Source organism: Polypterus senegalus, chromosome 12, assembly GCF_016835505.1.
Source record: "Polypterus senegalus isolate Bchr_013 chromosome 12, ASM1683550v1, whole genome shotgun sequence".
In the NCBI taxonomy this organism is placed as follows: Eukaryota; Metazoa; Chordata; class Cladistia; order Polypteriformes; family Polypteridae; genus Polypterus; species Polypterus senegalus.
The window spans coordinates 46,504,321-46,526,426 of record NC_053165.1 but is presented as its reverse complement, the minus strand read 5'-3'; the positions used below and the strand labels follow the sequence as shown (position 1 = coordinate 46,526,426).

At 37.7% G+C, this 22,106-nt stretch overlaps 1 protein-coding gene across 3 annotated transcripts in view; it reads left to right on the top strand.

Annotated features, from left to right (window-relative positions):
- Positions 1-627: 627 nt before the first annotated feature.
- The window catches only part of ccdc71 (coiled-coil domain containing 71), a 36,360-nt gene continuing 14,881 nt past the window's right edge, over positions 628-22,106 (top strand). The window contains exons 1-2 of one of the 3 annotated variants that reach the window (XM_039771069.1): positions 628-906; positions 15,552-15,788. The gene's annotated coding sequence lies outside the window, so the exon portion shown is untranslated. Of the gene's footprint in view, positions 907-1,487; positions 1,534-15,551; positions 15,789-22,106 lie in introns of those variants that run through there. The other 2 variants (XM_039771070.1, XM_039771071.1) reach the window with 2 other exon arrangements.

Sequence of the window (22,106 nt, the reverse complement as noted above, 5' to 3'; positions counted from 1 at the left end):
TCAGGGTAAGGGAAAAAATATATATTATTGGCCATCAATCAACCACTCAAATGAATGGGCAAAGTTTCAAGTTTTTTAAAAACTATAAAGCTGCAACTTGATTTAAATTGGCTTGATGGAACGACCCAACACTTTTTTGCCTTAGAAATCACTTTTAGAGTTATTTAGCAAGTAAGATTTAAGTATATATGTTTAAGAATAAGAAAAAATAATATTCCCAAAAGAGAAAAAAATTCACGTTTGTGACACTTAACTCCTCCTCTTCCTGTTCCTTTTCCTCTTCCGGTGTTTCAAGCTCCTCCTCCTCCCCTCCTTGTTCCGTCTACCTGTCACTCACATTTATTAACCCCACCTCGTTCCGCCTTTGTGGGCGGTATTTTCATCTTCCCCGCCCATTTTCTGACGCATGTCTTTCTTCTGTTTCACGTCACTCTAGTCCCGCCTATCCCCTCCCTATCTGCTCCATAAAAGGACATAATGTCCGCCCATATGGTGGCCTGTGGCTCCTTACAGCGTTGATGCCCGCCCACTATATGTCCTTTTATAGTAAGTTAACCCTTGCCGCCTTTATTAACCATGCCCCGCCTCCCTTCTCTATCTGTAATTCTAAAGGAAACTCCTCTTGCTGTGTGGTGGCAGCCATTTTAATTTGGTTGCCTTCTCTCTCGACTGCTCGGAAATAGCAACCGCTAGAGACACTGACTTTGTGTTAACAAAAGACAGTCGAGGGGAAGATAGGAGGATCTGGAGTCTTTTTTTCTGCCTTTCCTTCTATCACCAAATCCCGCGTCCTTTTTTTGTAATTGTTTTGAAAAGCCCATCCAACTTGACAGTACGCCTGTTTTGGTTTACTATCCAGACTGTTGTGCATTTGGCTCACCCCCCTTTCCCTTACCCGGATTAAAGGTAATGTATCGATCCGTGCCAATCTGCATTTCATCTCTTTCTTAACGCTGTTATTTATTATTAATTGCATGCTAAGTTTTTGAAAGATGTGCACGGCGGGTCAAGAAAATCTGGGAGAGTAGAAGAGACTGTATTTAAAATAGGGAAGGGTTTCTGCAGATTTTATTCTGATTAAATGCACCCCGTGAAAGAGTATGCATTATCTTGCATCGACTGTGTATACAGTTCCTCTTCACGAGAAACTGACTGTTTTAAAATAGTCCGGTGTCTGCGTATATTGAATTTTTTTGTTAACTCTTTAATGACAGTATTTCTGTTTTATAAGATGCACGTGTTCGTGTGTGATTTAAATTTTTTAAGACGCACGTGTTTGGGTGCGAAGTATTGTTTTGTTGTGTTTTTCAAAGTGGAACTTTCTGTGCGTTCTTTTTCAGTGACCTCGAATTGGTGTGTCGCGTGCATGTAAGAGTTACTGTATGGATGATAAACATATGCTTGACAGTCCGAACGTGTGGAGAATAACAAAGATTTGTCATTTTTTATTTTGACGACTTTAGGACTTTCTTGTTTAACAGAACATTTTACGCATTGCGTGGCGCTATTAAGTGAAATGGATCATATTGACAGGTAATCACGTCTGTTCCTTTGTTGCGTGCAGCTTTAGCGATCGGGTTTAAGTGTGTGCTTTTGATTTTTATCTTTCAGTTGTGAATGACCGTATGAAATCACACCCTGCCATAGTCTCATACCATTTTACTTATGACAGCTTTTATTTCGGGTTTTAATTCCGACTCGTTTCTAAAGCAGTGCATCTTCAGTTTGACGTGTTCGTGGTCCCTTTAGTTTCTTTACTGTTTGCAGTGCTTGATTAAAAACAAACAAAAAAAAAAACTTTGTCGTAACAATTTTTTTTATATTTAACTTTTTTAACTGTGTTTGAGTGACCAGAATACGCCTGCGTTGAGTTTTGAGAACTTTTTAGATTGCTAGCCTTCTGTGTTACTGAAAGAATTCAGAAGAGATTGCTAATGGAACACTGATTTAATTCAATTTGTGCTAAAGATCTTAATGATAATTACTTCATACAGCATGTTGCTCGTAGACAGAGGAACAGTTTTGCCGGTTAGCGCTTTGCAGCCGGGTTTTTTTTTCCCTTTCGCGATTAGAACTCCTTAGACTGCTGCAATTGTAGGAACTTCTTTTTTTTTTCCGGCGGAAGGATAGTGTCAAGCGGCTTCCCTGTTGTGTAATAAGCGTAGAAATACGATAAGTTGGGCGGGGTTAAGACAAGGAGTTCCAGCTGGTGAATCGTCACTTCGCAGGACTGTACGAAGTTGCTGCCCTTGCCTTGTTTAACGGTTTTAATGCCAGTGTTATCCATGAAATAACTGATTATAGTCTTTGCTCTTGCTGTCTTGTTTAGTTTGTGTCAACATTAATCCATACATGATCATAATTTGCTTGAGTTTCATCAACATGTTGATACTATTATTTCTTTAGTTGTTTCCCAAATTCTGTTCCTCAACTTTGGTAGTATTTGCTTTTATATGTTTTGGAGCAGAATTGTTTTAAGACAACATGCCCATCCAGAATTCAGCATCTTACCTTTTGTAACTTTAAGTAAAAACAAGACAAAAAACTGTAAAACGGTCAACTGTTTCATAACTTTACCTTTTGTCAAAAAAGCATGGTATTTAATTGCATGCCCTGTCATCAATTGCTAATTGATGGTGGGCACTCAGTGTAAATTACTTATTGATTTATCACTCAACATTTGTTATTGTCCTTGTCGATAGAGAAGAGAAAAAAAAGGTCAAATCCCAACTCTCAGCATGATCAAGGCATACACGTTAGCATTTTATATGTGGGTTTGTCTTCATTTTATGTTGGGTTTTTGTGAATGGTTTAGGCTTAATGTTTATGACCCACCTGGAAAAAAGAACGTATGCAAGGCTATAAGGATGGTAGATGCCATCTTCATTACTCATGAAACTGTATCAGGGAATATATTTAACTATAGGATAATTTTTATTGAATTTTTCAAACGTGATAATCAAAGGCAAAATGTATTTCTAAAGTGAAGTCAATAGTATTTTAATTATATGGCAATGAAGCTGTTATATCTTTAGGCATGTGAGTTGTTTGTGCATGAAGCAAGGATTCCCCCTTGGTGTGGAACACTTGGGGAAAACCAGGGACAGCCTGGAGAGATTATATCGCTTGGCAGGGCTGAAGCATACTTAGATATTTCCCTAGATTGCATACAAACTGTTGCAGAGGCTTGACTGGCTTGGTGCATCCAAATCTTTCATTTTGTCACCGTGGCCTTCACTAGGGCTAGACTTCTGTGCTACTTGACTGATCACTAAATGTATCCCAGCAGACCCTCCTTTGTCGTGGATATTTCTTGTCATGAAGGAATTGGCATACACAAGTGAAGGGTATATGCCATGCTGTATAATTGGAGAGACTGCCTCTGGCTGAGTTAAATAAACTGCGTATCTGTTTATCCGTAAGTATGTACATATCTTAAAGTGTGGTTAAATGGGGCATAAGACCACTGTAGTTTCTGAACTAGTGTTCTATGTCACCCCATATTTTCCAGCAGTAAAATAAATAAACCACCGTTGTCAGTAAAAGTTACTGTACAGTTTGTCTTTACAAACTTTTCTTCGTTTAATGGTGTGTGCTTGTTATACTATGTTGCTGTATCAGGCCTTTAATTTTGTCAATTAATTTGCTGGGCCTGGTATAGGAGAATAGCAACAAATGCTTTTCATTGTACTGCAAAGTTTATTATTAATGAACTGAATTGTAATATCTGTGGAGCTTAGTAATTGCATATAAACCATTATAAAGACAACAGCAGTAGGCATTCTTCTCACCATAAGACATGCATTTTACATGCAGCTGTTTTGGACACTTAATCCAAAAGTGTTGCCTCACTGATTTTTTTAAAAATTGCTAATTTTGAGACTGGGATATGTTAGGATTGGTATTATATTACAATTTCTTATCATGATTATAGTGATCTGATGTTGTCCAAATTGCACATGATGATCATAGTAATCAAAATTATCATAGTTTTTTGGTATCACCACTGTTTTGAAAATGAGGTAATTTAAAAAAAAAAAAACACACATTCAGATCATTTCACCACATTTTATACTGAAACAAATTGTCTTTTAAAAAACAAAAATGAACTGTCTCAAATATTTTAAACCATGTGTCAGATGCTATAAATAGACATGCATAAAACGCAAATAAGTTGCATGAGCAGCATTTATGTCCAGTTTCCAGTACAGCAGACCCCCGCAAAGTTGCGGTTCAGAGTTCACGGCCTCAGTCATTTGTGGATTTTTCCCTAGAACCTGTCTAATAATTATTAGTGGAAACTGCAAATATCCTCTGCAATTTTTATGGCTTTTTTCGTGGCAATACTGTACTGTAGAGAGAACAGGAAGCAACTGTAGAGGAAACGCGGTTTGAGATGGTGAAAGTAGCCAATAGAATTTGAAACTGCGACTCTCAGCAGGCCCTGTAGTGGCTCTGATTGGTCTTCTGCTGAGGGTGCTAGGGCTATTGGGGTCAAAGGATGTCGGCGTGGCTTTTACAAAGGAGGCTGGTGACCAAAAGCAAAAAAAAAATTTTGTAATATGTGTTTTAAGTTATTGTCTCTCTCTCTCTGCCTTCTGTTGGGTTACCTGTACTTATTCATTTTCTCCTGGATCATTTTGTTTTTGGCGTCTGCATTGTCTGCCGTCTGCCTGTGTACATTAGGACTATAAGTGGATTCATGGCCATCCTGCAAAGAAAGAAGGGCTCCTGAACCTGTCTTCACCATTTCAGGAACTAGCAGTAGGACTATCTTTACATTCCCATTCAACGTGCGGATCTCTGGACTATCTGTTTTCCATCATTACATTTGATCCGTTGCCGTTTTTCATGATTTACTGTGTGTTTTGTTTGTGCTTTGTTGTATTTAATGTGTAATCGCTGTAAGGGGAACAGGGATGGTATCGTTGTTTTCATTCATCTCATTACATTCTTTATTTGCTGTTTGATTACTGGATTGCTTTGGTTTTTGTCTCCGTTTTGTGAGTGCGTGCGGGTTGGGCCAAGGTTGGGTCTGTCCCTGGAATCTCCACCATAACAATAAATAAATCGCCGTCTTCTCGACGGTGTGTATCTTAGCGGCACCAGACCACGACAACGTTATTCATTTCTCCTTGCTGCTGATTGACTGTGATGCATCTCCAGCTATCCAGCTAGCTATTTTCTGTTTTGTTCCTCTTAACCCTTAAACTGCCACAACCAGCTCTAGACGTTTCCCAGTGCCATTTGTGAGCACGCAGGAGCTGACTTAAAAGCCTGAACAGCACCTGTCCTTTTTAGCTGATTGCTTTGTTTCTCTCTCCTCCCCCAGACATTCTCTGCTCCTGTTGGGGGTCCCGCTCCCGTTGTGCTCCCCTATGATGTTTGTCTATTCTTTAATCAATAATTAACTGCATACTGAGCTTCTTTTACTTCTGAAAGAGACATGTTTGTTTGTTTGAAGTGTTTGAATAAAGTTCCTGTCTCTACAATCCCCTGTGTTCCTGTGCAATTCTGTGACCCAAGCGTGACACACCGCAGCCTCACTGTCTCTGGGATTGAGACAGTGTCAGCGTTTACCTCTGTGTGTTTGTATGCTGCCAGTTCAAGCGCAGTTAGCTCGATGACTTACTTAATCCAATAGACACGCTGCCGCTAAATATTCGCAGGTGAAGGACTGTGCTTATGCAAACAAAAATGAGATGGTCAGGGATAGACTAGTGTTTGGCACAAACTCAGGGAAAGTGTGAGAGAAATTTTTAAGTGCCGGGTCTTAGCTAACATTAAATAAAGCCGTGGACATTGCAAGATCACACGAGATAGCACAAGCACAGCTGAGAACCTTAGAAGCATGTACTCCGAGCGGCTCACGTGAACTGACTGTGAACGCAGTACGCAGAGAACAAGCAAGAGCTCCAAAGAGCGCTGAACAAAAAATGCATTACACAACTTGGACGGTAGCAATAGAATATGGGCCAACTGACGCATGCACGCATATTCATAAGTTCACCTACTGCGGAAACAAACCACATGGTGGAAAAAGTCAATGTCCAGCTAAAGGAAGACAGTGTAAAAAATGCGGTAAATTGCACCACTTCGCTAAAGTTTACAGGAACTGGGAAAGGTAAACCCGTGCATGCAGTGTGTGATGTCTCAGATAAAGAGGAAGACAAGCTGTTTATTAATGCAGTGCGCAAGGAGCAACCCTCTGAAGCTGAATAAGCCTTTGTAGACATATCAATAGGAAAGCAAGTGTAAAGCTTAAGTTTAAATTACGTCCATAGACACGCTGCCGCTAAATATTCGCAGGCAAATCCACAACTTAATACTGGGAATTCCTGTTAAACATCTTAGATTCATGAGTATCGATTTGGGTAGTGATCACTTTGATGAATGAAACCTGTTATCTTTACAACGGTTGACAACGAAGATGAGATGGTCAGGGTTATTGTAAAGAGTTAATTTTTGTGCTCTTTTGTGTTTATCTTTGTGCATAGTCAAGCCCTTCATTATGGCTCCAAAACAATCTGCTCATGCTACTGCTTCAGGGGCCGTGCCCAAGCGGCCACTGAAAATGTTAACGATTGCCAAAAAGGTAAACGTTTTACATTTGTTGAAGGAAGGGAAAAACTACACCGCTGTAGGACGCCTTTACATCATCAATGAGGCTACGATTCTTTTTATTTAAAAAGTAGGAAAGGAATATAAGATCTACGGCCGCAGTGTCCTTTTAACCAGGGTGCAAAATGAGTTTTAAGTGGATGTAATAAGGCAGTAGTCTGGATGGAATCTGCTTTAGGGGTTTGGATTGAAGACTGCCAGAAGAAGAACAACGGTGGTGCTACACAATCGCCTGAATTGGCTCCTTTAGAAGGGCTGTAACGCTCTCCTTTGTTGTGCAGTAAAATTAAACTCCTTGTTATCGGACAAGTCATTGTTGGTGAGTAACCATAATTAATTTTCTACTTACAGTACTTAGTACATGTATGTACGTTTAGTGTCACTTTACACACATTTACTGTATGCTATTTTTCTTGCATTGTACGTATTTATTGCTGGTTGCCTGTCTATCGTAATGGCTGTAACATATGTGATATCGGAGACACTCGATATCTTTAAAATAATATTTAGGTTTTACTGTATATAAACAGTGTGTTTATATACGTAATTTCAATGAATCTTGCCTAATATCTAAGAGAATACAAAGGGATTATGCTGTATAACTCTGCGGGGAATATTTATAAACAGTGTGGGAGAGTTTATAAGGGCTTAAAATATATAAAAATAACCATACAAACATATGGCTTCTACTTCACGGATTTTCACCTATCGCGGGGGGGTCTGGAACGCAACCCCTGTGATTGAGGATGGATTACTGTACTTCGCTGCAAAGCGCGGGTATTTTGCTAGTCTATACTAATAAAAGGCAAAGCCCTGACTGGCTCACTGACTCACTCATCACTAATTCTCCAACTTCCCGTGTAGGTAGAAGGCTGAAATTTGGCAGGCTCATTCCTCACAGGTTACATACAAAAGTTAAGCAGGTTTCATTTCGAAATTCTACGTGTAACGGTCATAACTGGAACCTACTTACGTACATATATACGGCCATAGTCTGCAGCTCGGCCGTCGTGTGAGGCAGAGTTGCGTCCCCCATCACCACGCCTCCCACATAGTTGGCTGCCTGTTTAAATAAGGCCATCCTTCAGCAGCAATCCAAGCTGTGAGAAAACAGTAAAAAGGAGGCGTGTCGGACGTCGTGGTACATTTTCTGATGCAGCTAGATGGAAACAACTTCGTGACCCTGTTGCTAAATACTCGCAGAAAAATCCACAAGTTTAATAGACACGCTGCTGCTAAATACTCGCGGGCAATTCCACAACTTAATAGAGACTGTAGCGAGTTCCTCTTAAGTTGAATGAGGAGCCCACCACACACAAAAATCTCCTACTCTTAGGAAAATTAATTCTATTAGGAACAGAAACCAACATAACCTTAGCCCCAATTTGATATCCTCAGCTGTAGTTGGATTTTGTGAATTTATAGGAGAAAAGGAAATAATCACCCCAACAATTCTTTAAACAATCAAAAAAAAAATTATATATAGTATAAATAAAAAAAAAACAATAAACACCCTTTAAACAATCCTTAACTAATCTATAATAACTATACAACTCCTAAATAATCTGCCACACCCTTAAACTCTTTATAATATATTACCCAGAAAACGGCGAAAAAAGAAAGAAAATGAAAGAATGCAAGAAAGCAGGAAAGAAAGAAAGCAAGGTAAAGAAACTGAAAGTATATCTTATTTATAAACGGCACAAATATATTCACATGTACTTAACCTATATTACAACTGTATACACATATAAATTAGACACCCAGACACACACAATCCCCACACGTTCCCCAGTCCTTTATCTGAACTTTGTTTTAAAAGTTTATAATCACAAAGCTTGGGAAGTCTGCAGTGAATCCAGCGAACAATCCTGATGTGTGCCGCAGACACGTTTATTTAATTTATATGTTAAGAAGCGAACACACCGGCTCGGCGACCGTTCCTTTATTGAAGAATGAAGTACGTCTCACCTGGGTGAGTTGGCATTAGCGTCCATCCATGGTCGACGCCTGCTCCACAACAGACAAGTAAAGCCGTGAGGTCCGAATATCCCTTTTAGGTTAGCAGGGACCCCTTCTACCTGCACCGAACCGTCTTTATTACGAAGTCTTTTTGCTTTACCCCAGGCTGCTTCTTTCCATTCACCTTCCCAGCTCTTTATTTAAACAGTTTTCCTTCTCACTTTTCTGCTCCTTCGCTCTCTTCTCCCTTTTCCTTCAAAATACGCTCCACCTTGCCTTTTTACAGTCAGTTCCCCTTACGTCACACCATGGTGCGTTTAGCAAGGACCCACAGGTGTAGTTTGGCCCCCAATTCTTCTTAAAGCGATATCCCACAAACAATTAATTACTGGGACATAATCTGTAAAAGGAAGCACGCGGCAGAAACAGTTAAACGCACACAATAAAAAAATATGTGACAACCGTTAAAAGACACTGTCGCTAAATACTCGCAAGAGATTCCACAAGTTCATAGACACTTGTGAATTTGCCTGCGAATATTTAGTGGCAGCTAGACAAGTTAATACCAGGAATGCCTGTTAAACATCTTACATTCACGAGTAGCGATTTGGGTAGTGAACACTTCGATGAATGAAACCTGTTATCTTTACAATGGTTGACAAACGCGGAATGTAACTTGAACACAACACGTCCTCCAAATACGAACCTGATTGAAAGAAATAATGATAATCAAATCCTTGATGACAGCAGCACTCATAACAGTCACAAAACAATTACATTGACAATCAGGTAATGTTATTTTAAAAATGTTTCCTTTTTTTTTCATAACTTCTTTAACACACTACTTCTCCGCTGCGAAGTAAATAAATAAATAAAGTGCTTCTGGCCAAATCTCATATGTATATTTTCATGTTCCTTTTTGTAAATTGCCAGCATATTTATTTTCTTCGGTTGTGCCCACTGCCACTGAACAGTCTCTTTGATGGAACAATGGTTGCAGGAATACACATATCTTGCTGGCAACCTTGCAAGGTGAGGTAATTCTGATGCATTGCCCTTCTGCCTCATCACTCGATCCTCTTCCGGTTGAATGGATGGCAATGAACGATAACTTAAATGTATGAGAATTGCAAAACAAGCAAAACTTCTGTCAGTGCAGCTATTAATTAAACTTACATAATTACATTTAGCACAATGTTTAATTTCAGCGGCGTTTGTTCAGATAGTTCTTTCAACACTATTGTTTATCCATGCTCCTCTGAATTGGAGTGTGTTTAAGAATGATTGGGACTTGACTAGCTTGCCAATGAACGTATTTTTCTTTGAAATTAGCATGAAAATTTGCCAAAACTAAAGGGCATTTTTAAAAGACTGATGAAAGGCATTCTATAAAGTCCTAATTTTTCTTCCTTTAGAGTTATTGAGGTTGTCAGCCCTAACCATGCAAGCCGATTTTCTTGAACATTGTTCATATACTGTAATTGTCTGTGTCACTGATTTCACCTTTCAGTTTCAGTTTTAAAGGCTCTTGGTTTGCCACAGACATTAATAATTTTATTTTCTTGCAACAATCAGTTCGTCAAATAAAAAGGAACAAAACTGAATACAAATTTACTAAACAATCCAATTCAATTTCCTCAATATTTGTATTAGTTTTAGCATAAGAACATACCTAAGCCTTATTTTATCCTTCTCATTAAGAAAGTTTAGTGAAATATTTACTAAAGACCGTTTTCGACAAAGGGCACCACATGACTCACGTGTTTAATTCCTACTGTGCACTTGCACAGCTCCACTGAAAAGTCATTGCCAAGGCTGTAGCTGAATGATTGAACGCAGCTACAACACATAGTGATACCCTATAGGGCTGTGCGATATGACCAAAATCTTATATCCCGATATTTCATTTCATATCACGATATAGTACATTTTCTTTGTATTCAGTGAATAGTTTATATAATCACCACTCCTTTTTTTCATTTAAATTAAAAAAAATCAAAAATGAGAAGTACTCAACTTGTAATTGTTTCTGTTCTTTTATTTAGAACATTTGAGCAAATGTTTGACTTAGAATGTAAACATAAAATGTTAATGTATCAAATATAAAACACTTTTCAAAAACAAATTACTAAAGGCCCAATACTGCTATATAAAATGCCTGACATAAACAAAATGTGAACTGTAGCAGCAATAACTCTCACAACATAAATTAAATATAAAAGGATCAAAGCACTAACAACTAAACTATATAAGGCCAATAAACCCTTTAAACAAAATAAATACAAGTCTAACATTAACTGTCAAAACCAAATGTAAACATTGTACTTCAAACTGTAGCAGCAATAAGGCTTATGACAAAAATATATTAAATATATAATATTAAATATAATATTTTTTAGGCTACATTCTAGTAAAATGTTAATTTGCACATCGTAGTGTGGCAAATCTCCGTTAATGAGTTACAGCTGGACGGCGCTAACGTGTTGATGCCGTCCAGCCCCAAGCACGGGGCGATCCGCGGTAACTTGTTAACGGAGATTTGCCGTGTTAATGCAGTTGTGGCGTAATTCGTAATTTTAACAAGATTAACGCTGACAGCAAGCGCTGCAGGGAAAATTATGCCTTAAGCAAATTGTTTTGGTAGCAATTAATCTTCCAAGCTTTTAACATGCTCGTTTAAATAGTACCTTTACAACTGTAATATCCTACGTGGCCTGCCTCTCAGTTGTAAACTCTCTGCATGCTCGCTCACGTGCTTTTTGCGGAGGTGTAGAAGAGGTTTGTCGTGTTGGAGTCTGTGGTAGCGATCGGTTTGCAGCATAATTTGCACAGTACCGTTTTCTGGTCCGTGTCAGACTTTTCAAATCCAAACCATCTCCATACTACAGAGGTAGCCCCTCGTTTAGGAACAAGGTCCTTCTGTGTGGAGCTACCTGGTGTTGCCTCGTCTTCATCAGCCATGCTAGTGTGTCTGCATCCACGTGGTGGCCATCAAAACAATGAAAAAAATATTGCCGTAAACAGTTTATTTTGCGACACCACGAAACAAACGATAGCGTAATGTGCAGCGATAGACGTTTTCATATTGTCATCCGATATATATCGTTATATCGAACAGCCCTAATACCCTATGCATTTAGGCTTAAGAAAACGTAATGTGTGTGTAATTGTGCCTTGTTACTTAAGTATTACTTTAAACTAGCAATTAAAAAAAAAAAAGGCATTAGAAATTGCCTAATTAATATGTCCTTGAAATTCACGTGTTAAAAAATCCAAATTTGCGGGATTTGCTACATCTGTGTAATATAAATAAAAATTGTAATATAACAATATCACAATAAATTTTAAGCACTGAATAATACTTAAAATGTTCACCATTTTGAGCAGTCAAATCAATGTATTTAAATCTATGTGTTTATGTGAATGTTTTTAATTGACATTTAACCTTTGGTGGATTCATAAGGCTGGATGTAAATGTAACCTGTTTTAAGACTCGTAGTAGTTTGAAAGAACGATATATACTGGATGGATCAACCTGTTCAATAAACAGTGCAGGGACATGGGTAACATAAGCATCAGAACAATGTATGTATAGTCCAATACTTTCTGCAAAATATAACATTAAGGCATGTGTACTAATAAGTGATTAGCAAGTTAAACAGCATTGGTTTAAAGATTGCCTTGTTTTTAATGGCTGTATAGCAGTTTGTGATAGTCTTGAACATGACTCAGTAATTGTGATGCATTTCCCCTTTTTGCTGCAAATTTCTTTGTGAATGTTCTGCAGATTTGGGAGGCTTCTACAATTAATTTTCTTCTCAAAACTTTTCAAAAAAACAAATTGGGACCATACTTCAGACCTAATCCTCTTTGATAGGAGAAAGAGCTCGGGAATCACTGTCACTGTCTTTGGTCATAGAACGCTAGATGCCTAATTTGCATGCATGATTGCATGCTTTATAATGAATGCCTGATAGTGATTTTACGCATAACACGTTGTATAAAAACACAGTAGTCAACAACCGTTACATTTATTAAAATATGGAGCAGTGTAATAACTGTTGAATTTCCTGCCGATTAATTATAAAAACTGGTAACCGCCCCATCATACTTAACTTTACTGGCAATATTTATAAAATACAAGCATACATAGAGACTGTTGCAGACAAGAAAAAGCAGGTAATATACATATACGTAATATTGCAACCATTTCTAACGATGTAAATCATAAAATGATATATGTTTAATACAAGTTCATACATGCAAGAATCAATAGCTGTGTCTTTTCTTATATTAAACAGTCAGAGAGAGAGAGAGAGAGAGTGTGGCTGTTAGACACAGGTACAGTACATACAATAGAAACTCAAATATAAGTAAAGGATATTCTTGTATAAACAAAAATATTTGGGGAGACTGTTACTCAAACTCAAGAACAAAGAGAATCGTCTAATAAACATATAAAAGAGAAAAATATCCCGAACAATACACAAACAAATGCAAAACAGCATTGTTTATAGAATGTAAGTTAGAGGATTAAGCAATTTCTAATAGTGTAACAGTCTGGAAAAGAAATTCTCACCAAGGCAGTGTGTCGTAAAAAGCCATGCAACTGGGGTTCCTCAGAGTGCTGTGGAGACAGACCGGCAGAGGAGCCACATCTGCCACTCTTAAATAATGTAGCCACTGGGATGTGGAAATTGTTAAGGAAGTTCTGTTTATTTTATTTATTTATGTATTTTTTATATATATACAAAGGTGGAAAATTAACGATTTTGAGAGGTTGTTGTTGTTCTTCATCCATTTTTTTCTCTCCTTTTAGTTTGCATTGTCCAAAACGAAAGACAAAAAAGCAATAAACTCTTTGTTTTGGACTGCTACAACCACTTGCCTCTGTGGTTTATTTCTCCTGTCTGGAAAGGGACATTACAATATTGTTTTTGAAGAAGTGCTGATGTAATTTAATTTTTTATTTACTTTTTATTACATTATACTTCTTTACTTTTTACTACATTTTATTATTTGTTGGTTTTTAAAATGCAGTTGCAGCAAATACTCAAGTAACTGATTTTCTCTCTATAATACCATCTTCGTCCTACGCCATGCATATTCTTCTATATATCATCTTTTTAAATACAATCGCTTTCTCTAATGGAGGAATGCTCTGATGCCCTTCGAGTGACTCAGCTACGAGATAGCAGGTGCCTGCACGCCTAAATCTAGGAGTTGGCGAGCAGGGTGAAGCCCCCTAATGTTTAAAAAAAAAAATAAAATGTTTAAAAACTCATTACAGTAAAGTCCATTTTATCTGCAAAATTCATTACAGTGAAGTAATTTTTGATTTAATAATAAAAAAAGCAGCAAAACGTGTATTTCTTCTGTACTTGGCCCAAAAATCAAAATTCAGGAGCTCCATTAAACAGCCATTTAGATTGCACATTTATGTCACATGGTTTACTTATAGTTGTCATACTCTTGCAGCAGAGTGGAGCTTGAGAAGGGTTTCTGCAGACCGGAGGCATTGTGGGCATATCTAGTAGTGGGTTAAATGTCAGTCAAATTTTATTTCCGCTGTGCATTTGGAGCTGAGACGTTTGCCGCAGCTAGACTCTTCTCATTTATTACTATTTTTTTTTCGAGGTATAATTTGACTTCGTTGAGCACATTAATGAGATTGAGGGTTCATTTTTGACTTGCCCTTTAGCAAAAGAGCTGACTGTTGAGCTTCCCTCATATTAATGCTTCTCAACCCATATTCAATATATTTAATAAATTTGCTGAGATTTTTCCCTATGAACATCTGTATGCTATATTTTTTTATATATATATATTTTAATGTGTTATTTAATTTTGTGCTTACAAATTTATACATGAAACAATTCTTACTTATGGATGTGACCTTCATTTCCTCAATCTTTTTAAGTAAAACTTTTCCAGGTATTTAAAAAAAAAAAAAGACTCACAAAATAATAGATGGCAGCCAGAGAATCACAGTCAATCCATTAGTCGATTTCATGTAAGGGGCATTTATAACAGTTAAGGACACGTTACGGACGCTGACTGGCGGCATTTACATAATTCAAGTAGCATGTGCTCTGGACACCAAGGGAAACTCCCAACCGACCCGGGGGGGTGCCCTCTTTTTTTAGCAAGAACAAAATAGACGTTGGCATTCTGCAGTCAACGTTGTCAACTATTTGTACTGAAAGATCTTATGTTCTGATTCCATTATGATTAAATAACTGTTAACAACAAATTATTCTTTCAGTCCCGAGCACCTTGTTCTAACAGAATTGGACTTGTATTTCATATTATTATTGTGAGAAAATATGTCAGGTTTTGGACTCTGTAGAAAATGTGCACGTGCATAACCTACATGGTATTGATCTTCAAGGTGTTTAAAGAACATATCGAGAAATATCTAATATCGTTTTTGGGCTAAAATAATCAGAATATTAAAATCAATACTGCCCAGCCTCAAGTGAGACATGCTGTCCAAGTTGAAGTCATGTAATTTTGAGTGCATAATACACATTGTAACTACAGTATTACTTGTTGGCAGTCTGAATTCATGTTTGCAGGAATTGGGTATGAAAATATTTTTGACAATGCTTGCCATATAAAACAAATTGAAACAGTGTTTTTGAAAGTTTTCTAACCCCGGCTGGACAATTTTTACTCTATGTGTCTTTAATTTTGCTAGAATGCTTTTTTCTTCAGAATAGTCCAAGATTATGGAAATTAACAGAGTAGATTCTATGTTTCTGGTTAGTCCTGATTCAAGATGTACTTTGTTGTTGTTGACCCATTTATTTGAAAGTTTAAAATCACTCAGTCATAGGTTGAGTGGATTAGCACCAGTAAACAGTTAAATAGCAATGAAAGATAAATATCTGTTTTTCTCTCTCTCTCTCTCTCTCCCCCACTCTCCTTCCCTTCCCTCCCTGTTTGTCTCTATGTATATAATATAGCACTAAGATCTTTAAGTGTGTCCACAAGTGTGAGACACACAAGGAAGAACAAAGGCATAAGGAGGCACACTGAGTGTCGCCATCAAAGACGGGAAGTATAAAAGCAGACCGGAAACGAACATGGCATCTCGAAATGACAGAATCTGAGAAGCAGCCTTTACGAGAACAAGCTCGACAGAGGGAGCATCTGTCAAGAGAGGTTCAGACACACGAGAATACCAAGGAAAGGCATTGAAGGTACAGTTAGGGCAACAGACAATAAAATAAATTTTAAATTATTTGATATGTCTTTGACAGGTAATGTGGCTAGTATTATAATAATATGATGCAGAATTTAATTTTATACAATTAAAGGGCACACAAATTTATTTCATCATGTTATGGCATTCCAGCACATTCTACTGAAAATGAAACTACTTGCTCTCACTGTTTACTGAGAGATATTTATTTAAATTGGTCAGAGATTGTTTTAAGTTTTCAGTGACATTTCAGGAAACTTCAGTAGTCCAGTCTCGTTCCGTCCTTTTGCATGGAGCCTTAAAAACGTTGTCTCTTCAGTGTGTCATGCAATCTCATTCCATTCACCTACATTGAATCTTGGAAAGCATTACTGATGTAGGAGTGTTTGATATGTATCGTCTATGATAATATCTTAATTGATTTAACCATGTGCAAGTTGAAATTATTGAGTATGTCACTCTGCAAAAAACAATCAATAACTCACCTTGAGAGTCCACACGTCCACAGTCTTATGTAGCCTAACAGGATAGACTACTGTATATGCGCAAAGCTAGCACATAGGCATGGACGGTCAGCGCATAAGAAGTACAGAGCCTTGTAGGTGTCAGACAAACAAAAAAAATATATATATCAGGTGAATTATGTAATTTGTTCAAACTGTTTACTTTTATTTCCGTAAGAAGCATATGCTTATCGGACATGTTTTATTAAGCCATCTTGGGTGGGGGCTCTTGATTCCAAAGCACTTTTTTCTTTCATTATTTTAAACACTTGCACAGATCCCCACCTTCTCACTCCACTCCATCCCATCCCGATTTGTGTATAAAGTATGTAAAATGATGACAACAATGTTAAAGCTGCAGTGACGTGCAATGGAGATGCTGTGCCTGCCCATAAATCCCAACTGTTCTATTCAAACCAATGTATACATCTGAACCAACCATGGTTAGGTGAAAAGAAAAACAAAAAGCCTTTTGGCAGCCATTTCAGAAAAACACAGGAATTCAGAGAAGGCAAGTCTCTGCACACTACCATTGAAAAAGAGATCAAGAGCTACTTGATGATACCCAAGTTGGACAGTGATGTAAATCCATTTGGTGGAAAACATAAGAAGCACATTTCACCAAATTGGGAAAACTTGCAACAGTAAGATATGGAAGATGATGATCCGCCGTGGCGACCCCTAACGGGAGCAGATGAAAGAAGAAGAAGATTAAACTATTTTCTAAGCGTTCAGACTGTTCTGTCACAAAGTTAAAGGTCATTATTGTATCATATTTGTAAGTGAACAATTTCTCCATTTTGGTATTGTAAAATAGACAGTCTAACCTGTATTGTCAGTAAAAGAAATTAACAAAGTGCAGAAATATTTTAAACTTACAATATATAATATGCCAACTTGTTTTGTTTATAAAATGTCTTTAGTATATGGCATATTGCTTGGGGCTTTTCATTTTGTTTTGTTTTGTTTTTTTTTTTTAAGCCAGCAGGTAGTTTACATTTTTTTGTCCATGTTTTCTATCTTTAAAGTTTACTTAAAGAGAAACACACCCAAGAATTAAAATTTAGTTAAGTTTGTAAGTTATAAAGTTAATTAATAAAGGTATAGGAATATAGATTTTCAGTATTAATACTGCAACTTTATCTCTGCATTCTTTAAATGGGAAAAGTGAAGCATCCAATCTTATTTTTCTTGTTCTGTTGCCACTACCGCATTTCAAGTGAATTAGGTTTATGACAACAACCTCATTTTCCTGAAGTAATTCAAGGCCAAGTTAGAATTGGCTTTAAAACATAATTACTGTTGGGAAATCTCAACAAATCGAATTGTCAGTTTTCATTTTCTCATGGAATAAAGGGGGGAGTTTTGTATGTATGACAACACAACTGCAAAAAAAAAACCTCAACCATGCCTTTTTTTTTAAGTGAAACATGATATAGGAGGCCAAACTATAAAGTAGATTAAATTATGTTTTTTAGAGGTTTGGTAAGTTTGAACATGGAGCAAAAAAACAAATAAACCACAAAAGGCTTTAAGAAGTGATTGATATTTTGTTGACTAAACAAGCATGTCAGTAAGCATCCAAGGAAGACTAGATTATGTTAGCATTTCATGTCACACTTGTGACCTGGACAATTAGAAATAAAAAAGTTTACTCTAAAATTAAATAGTAACAACTGAGATATTGTTACTTATTTGTGTGGGGGGAGAGAAGAAGTATGAAAATGGATATCTCTAAGATGGGGTTGCAGTGTTATAACTTAAGTCCGCACCATTATTCAAATTATATTAGAAACTGAGATACAGTGTGGGCATGACCGATTATTAAACCACAAAAAGCTGCAATTTGTATATACTCTGTATATTATATGTGGCTCTTGAGTTTTACATGAAATATGTTAGTTATATGAAATTCATAATTTCAAAAGCTTTGAAAGTTGCCTGATGCACTTTTTTACTTTTTAGAAAAAATATGAACTGAATCAAACTTCATAGTTGACAATAAACATGAATGTCTCCATTAACCCCCACCCCACCCCCACGTGTCTTGAGATATACCTTATGTTTTTCTGTATATATTTTATGGTGGTAATTTGTAACCATCAAGCTGAGAAAAAAAATGAGAGAATCAGATCTGGGAGAAAAAGGGAGACAGAAGTACAAATACTGATTTTACAATAGTAAATTGCAAGATAAAGTAGAAACTGGTCCTAGCTATGTTAAAGCCTTCTGCTTTTTCAGTTATTCACTTATTACAGATGTTTGTCAATGGCTAAATAGTAGCAGGATGAAGTGCTTATGACTGACTAGTGAGCATTTCCTTCAAAGATGCAGTTGAACTCTAGCCATCAAACACTTGAAAATATGGCCCTTCACAAAATCGTCAGTTTCTAAGCGCATACACTAATATCAAAAGACCAATCAGAATGGGGTGTTTGGAAGATATCAATGTCCTGTGGAATTCTGTGCCCACCTAATTTAGTGCAAGTCAATTGAGTTGTGATGGTTTCTCTTCTCTTTGTGCTTGGCATCATTCCTGTCAGGAAAGTGAACACTCATCTGCTTTCTCTTGTTTTGCTCCTGGACTATCCATTTTCAGGTTATATATCCTACCTGTTTGCCTTCCCCACTCCCTATCTGCTAATACCAAAAATAGTATTTAATATCAATATATTAGAAAATATTGTAACAGAGTTGGAAAGTTTGGTATTGTGACAACCCAAACAGAGTGTGTGCATAATACTATATATAAATAACTAGCCAACCCACGGCGTACCATACGCTGCATAATAAGGCCGGTTTTTTAATGATTTTTAAGCACAAGGAGAAAATTAACATTTGAAAAATCGGTAATTTAATAAATCGGCAAGAAAAGTCACATTGTAACAATGCACAGAACGAACCAACACACAATCATCCGTGACTGAAAACTGGCGGACTGCCATCGTTCATGTGCCCACCTCCAACTCGTCACTTGAGTCGTTGTCGTCTTTGCACAGTCCAGATGCACCTGTGACTCACGTAGACTTTCCGTGTTCCTGCAGGAGCATCTAATAAGACGCATGTTTGTCGCGGATACGAATTGCTGTATGTAGCGTGTAAAACAGTTTGCTATGGTGCATGCGGTCGTGCGTGGTAACCGAAAACTATGTTTTTTAAGACTGCTTACTTCATTGTGTTTTAACCTCACTTGTAAAGAATTGTTCTAAGGATCCCATGGGATACCCATTGCAAACCGTTTCACACCTTGCATATTGCGATTCACCTCCGGTGTGGCTCCTTCCTGCGTGCGCCATAGGTGTCTGTCTTGTCGGCGGCTTAGTGAATCCACGCCGCTTCCGGCGTGCTTTCCATGGGTGTCGTGCCTTAGTGAATTATATATATATATAGATAGATATGAAATCTGGCTATGCAACATGTATTGTATGATATGACTACAAGACTAAAATGAAACAAAGGGAACACAAAGTTCTTTAGCTGATAATGAGATTTAAAAATCTGATTAAAAAACTAGAACTAACTAACTGCACTTTGGAAAACCATTATTTAGTCTGTATATTGTCAGTGCACAACATGGGCGTCATTGTTCATGAATGATGGCTGCGGCCGAAGTTTACACAACATGTCCTATTGGAACTTTTCTCATGATACGCTGTGACGCTGCCGGTCCGCTACAGACTCCTTCTTCCAACATGGGAGAACTGCAGAACCAACACCATTGATAGTTATGACCGAGATGAGCTGACAAATGAGGACAATTCTCAAATGAAGCCAGGGGATAGTGCAAAAAGTGCCAAGGTGCTTTTTTTTAAAACAAACAGTTGTGTCCAAACAAAGTGCAGTGCTCCATAGTTCCAATAAATAAATCCATAAAAACAGTGAAAAGTTGGGATAAAAGCCTTGCTCACCCCATATCCCCTAGAGCGCCATAGCCAAACACTTCTTTGCGTGGCTCCAGCTCGTGCTGTCTCCTCCTCCTTCCAGGTGGCCAGATCGTACCTTCCAAGACTACCTTTCATGTCCTTTAACCTCCTTTTTTCTTCTTTTCCTCGATCCATCTCCCCCTTTGTATGCCGGCCAGTATATATACTCTCACAAATTGTGGGCACAGCTCCTTAGTCACACGCCGCAGGAAGCCAATAAAGCAATTGTGAACGATCGTACCCAAACATGTAGGTGCAACTCGCCCCAACTACCTCAGTAACTCCCCGCGGTCGTGCTGTCGTATGCTAACATGCTTTTTGCAACAGCAAGATGCAGTCACTCTACCTTTCGAGTCATAAATGTGAGAATGATTGCTTGATACATCGATGCGCCCTATGCTGATTCAGAAATGGGTTGATTGTAGCATGGAGGAATTATACAGCAGTGGATCTTGCATTGCTGTCAACAGTGGTCCTCTAGCATGTTGGCGGAAAAAATTGTAACCAAATTCCCAGTCTAAAAGCTGTTAAAACTTGTCAAATGTTAAAACTTGTATAAATTATGTACAGACTAGGGTTTATTTTGCTGTGCTTTAATGTATGAATGTTTCATAAGTGAAACATTTAGGAATTTAAAATATTTCCTTTTAAGACTACAATGCATTACTTTTATTTTTTTAGAAAATTTCATATTGTGGAATACTGTATCATGAAACCAGAATCCAGTATGTATTGTATCGTATAATAAGTTTATTGTTTCATAGAAGGAATTCTGCAAGTCTCACTCTTTAAGCTCTGAGTGATCAAGTACAGTATATATATTCAATATTTATACTAGAAACAACCACGGGGGTATATTTTCTGCATATTATAATGACTTAATATTTCTCTATTAACAAAGCTCCAGACCTGCTCTCCATTGTGGTCTGAATCAGCCAACAATTTCACTTTGAAATTCCACCTCTGCATTTTTTATGTTATGTTTATGAAATGTAAACTACAGTTATTCACAAACCCTTCACAACCTATATCTATCTATCTAATATAATATAATATATATATATATATAAACTGCTCAAAAAATTAAAGTAACACTTTGAAAACACATCAGATCTCAATGGGAAAAAGAAATCCTCCTGGATATCTATACTGATATAGACTGGGTAATGTGTTAGGAACGAAAGGATGCCACATCGTTTGATGGAAATGAAAATGATCAACCTACAGAGCTCTGAATTCAAAGACGCCCAAAATCAGAGTGAAAAAATTATGTGGCAGGCTAGTCCATTTTGCCAAAATTTAATTGCAGCAACTCAAAATTGTACGCAGCACTTTGTATGGCCCCTGTGTTCTTGTATACATGCCTGACAACATCGGTGCATGCTTCTAATGAGATAACAGATGGTGTTGTGGGGGATCTCCTCCCAGATCTGGACCAGGGCATCACTGAGCTCCTGGACAGTCTGAGGTGCAACCTGGTGGCATTGGATGGACCAAAACATAATGTCCCAGAGGTGTTCTATTGGATTTAGGTCAGGAAAGTGTGGTGGCCAGTCAATGGTATCAATTCCTTCATCCTGCAGGAACTGCCTGCATACTCTCACCACATGAGGCCAGGAATTGTCGTGCACCAGGAGCCACTATACCAGCATAGGGTCTGACAATGGGTCCAAGGATTTCATCTTGATACCTAATGGCAGCCAAGGTGCCTTTGTCAAGCCTGTAGTGGTCTGTGTGACCCTCCATGGATATGCCTTCCCGGACAATCATTAACCCACCACCAAACTGCTCATGCTGAATGATGTTACAGGCAGCATAGTGTTCTCCATGGCTTCTCCAGACCCTTTCACTTCTGTCACATGCTCAGGGTGAACCTGCTCTCATCTGTAA